Source organism: Centruroides vittatus, unplaced genomic scaffold, assembly GCF_030686945.1.
Source record: "Centruroides vittatus isolate TY-2023 unplaced genomic scaffold, ASM3068694v2 contig_452, whole genome shotgun sequence".
Taxonomy (NCBI): Eukaryota; Metazoa; Arthropoda; class Arachnida; order Scorpiones; family Buthidae; genus Centruroides; species Centruroides vittatus.
In genome coordinates, this window is record NW_027122248.1 from 1,356,190 (window position 1) to 1,359,823 (window position 3,634).

A 3,634-nucleotide genomic window follows, 5' to 3' on the forward strand; every position below is an offset into this window, starting at 1 on the left:
AAGACTCGCACGAGAAAATCCTCCCTTGTTCGTTCCAGGTGCAAAACAACGTGTTTCAAAATGACAAAAACGAAGATTTCTCTGTAAACCATTAAGACAATGACAAGAAATATGTTTAGAAAAAGTGAATGTTTATCTTTAACTTATGAATTTATGTAAATTTAAAACAGAATAAGTAAAAAGTCGCAATGGAGAATGTTGTTGCTAGAACGAATTTACAAATTGTCTGTAATAATTTAATTCATTAATTATACATTAATATAATTGTGAAGAATTTGATTTTTAAATTGCAAAAATATCAATATACCGATTGACGAAACAATAAACAAACGACAATACAAATAATAAGAATGAAATATAACAATCGGGCGTCTTATTTGTTTCACTTCATTTAATGCGGAAAGACGAAATACGCGTCTCTCCGGACTAAATGGGGGCGGAAACAAAAATCCTCCGAGCCTTACCTCCTCGTGGTGCCCCGGGGCACCACGAGGAGGTAAGGCTCGGAGGATTTCTGCCGCACTGTGCAGTCGGGTTTGACCAGGCGATTTTTTGTCCCGGTCGATTTACAGGATTCTTCTTTTTCTTCGGGAAGATTTACAGGATTCTTCTTTTTCCTCTGGTCAGCAACAGACAGTGGGCAGTTGGGAATACGCAAACAAGGCAGGGGGTAGATTTTTCCTCCCCGTCGTGTCTCCCCCTTGTCGTGGTGGGGAGTAGTGATTGCATTACCGGTAACCGGTTTACCGGTAAACTATAAAAATTATACCCCGGTAAATTTACCGGTAATTAATTTTTTACCGATATTTCTGTTAAAAAGTCCTCTTAATTAACTCGATATTTATTTTCCTAAAATACCCGTGGGAAGCAGAATTCATTTTTTGTCTCCCCATTCCATAGCCAGAAAACAGTGCAGGTGGTAATGGGTCATTCCATTTGTAATTTAAGGTTATTAAAAGGAATTTTCTAGTTTTTTAATAATTTGATTGCTTGTACTTTACTCCAAAAACGGGTCTTAATTTTGGAGTATAATACAGGAAGATAACCCAGAAAATTGAACAAATATGTTACATGAAATATCCAATAATTGTACAAATGGAAGACAAAGTCGCTCTAAAAATTTTCAGACGATCACCATTTATTTTCTTTAGTGTTCTAGAACAAATCATAGACAGAATGGACAGCTGTGTAGCCTAAAAAGAAGGTCCGGCTGTCTATGATTTGTTCTAAAACACTAAAGAAAATAAATGGTGATCGTCTGAAAATTTTTAGAGCGACTTTGTCTTCCATTTGTACAAAAATACTTATTCATCCGACGGAAATTCAAATATCCAATAATGTTAACAAAAGTATAATTTTGAATGGGATTGTAGAAATAATCAAACACTTATCAGAAAATGAAAAGGAATCATAATCTGTGGTTGTCACTAAAATTAGTTCAGACTCAGATTCTGGTGAGAGGTGTTCACTGCTTACTACACCATCAACTTCTCACGTCGATACGAGAACAAAGTGCACAATAGAAAAGCCAAATTTAACAATGAAAGAGAAACTGGACTTATTCATTAAACATAAAACGAGCGTAGACACTGACAACAGTAATATAAGTAAGTTTAAAAATGTGAAAGATATAGTTAAGAAAGAAATGAATTATTTCTTAGAGCAAAAAATACAAGGAACGTATCTTTAAAAGGTTTTCAATGCTCGAATGACAGTACGTCCAACTAGTATTGATTCCGAGAGAGCTTTTTCTAATGCAGCTGCAATTTGTACGAAAATTAGATCTAGATTAGAGCACGAGAGCCTATATGTATTATGTTTTGTTAAAAGCCTTCAAAAACTTTCAAAATAAAGACAAACATAATTATCAGCATTATTTCAATGCCTCTTATGTCATAATAATTGCTATTACAAGAATTGTTTATCTAAATTGATAGAAAACTTGAAAATAAATGGTTGTCCAATAATTCTGTCAGTAATTCAGTTTCGTTTTAAATCGTTTGTTAATACGAATTTACCGGTAAATTACCGATAAACCGGTAATCCCGAATAAAATTATCGAATTTCCGGTAATATAATACCCGGTAAATTTGCAATCACTAGTGGGGGCTTGGTGATCTGTGCTGCAGTGTCTCCATGAGATTTCTCGTCAGAGTGTTGCGGCCGGATCAAACTAAGAGAGAGACACACGCCAATGCAGATTGAAATCTCAATATTATTAACTTTAATAAATTGTTTTAAAAAAGTTATTAAATTGCAACTATATATAATAGTTGCTATAATGATAATTTCTGCTTTTGTTTTTTTAAAACCAGAAAAGGAAAAAAGCGTATGATACTTTACTCAAATAATATAACCTAATTGTTTTAATAATAAATACACAAGGAAATTGTAAAATAATAACAAATAAAATTTTAATTAAAATTATATTTCTAAACAGAAATTGTTATTACCGATATAAGCGAATACACATTTTACTTAAATCGATACAGTATTGTGATATAAATTTAATTATCAGATTAATAAATTCACATAAAACAATTCTAATTTGAAATTCACATAAAGAGATGTATATTTTTGTGTAATGATCAGCAAATGTTTAAAAATCAATATAATAATAATATCAAATGTAAATCATTTATAATTTTATACGCATGATTAATGCAAATACGATATTAAATGGAGTGATGTCAAAGTATTTTATTTAATTGCTTTAGTGTACATTGCAAGATTAGTTTTACGGAAGTTTATCAGTATATTTTTCTGTTTAAGGAAAAATCTTGTAAAATCGACAACATAATTTTTTCACGTAAAGCTAGACAATGGGGAACTTTTTTCTTTTTGCCAATTCTTAACAGTCGAATCCACTCTCCGTCGATTACACTTATGAGTTTCTCCGAATTCTGATTTCCGAATAATCATCTGTTTTCAGTTGGGAATGGATTAAAACTTATATCGTGCTTCAGTGTGATTTTAGAATTTCAATCTGAAATTCAATTGAAAAGCTTTGCTTTTCCTATTGTCATTCGTCTTTACTCCTGACAATACGCAAGAAGGATTCAAACGACTCAGATAAAATACTTATGTTTTTAAATACAAGAGGGTAAGAATCTGGTAAAAAATGACAATACGCGGTTTACAAAAATTATTTGCAAAAATCGCAAAGAATCTTTTGCTCGCGCGTATAGGACGACCTAGAAATTTAAAGCTGTGATAAATGAATAAAAACTTGTGTTATATGCGAGTAAATACGGTATATGAATGGTGTTCCGCGACTTCGGAAAGGTTGAAAATCACCGATGTAAAGAATAGATCTCGATAGAAATTTTTATATATTGCATCTCCACTTTAAAAAAATACCTTAAAAGATGTTAATTAAGAAACGAAAACTGTATTTTGCTTTATGACCTATCAATGTTGATTTAAATACAAAACCAAAAATGATGAAATAAAATAAATGTACGAACAATTAAATTATAATTTTTAATTTAAATTAATTTATATTAAAAATTAATACTTTATTATTATGGAATATTAATTTTAAAAAATCAAATACAGTAAACAATAATAATAATAAATCTCGTTTACTTTATTTAATTTTTTAACGCTAGAGGGCAATAATAGACATTTTTGC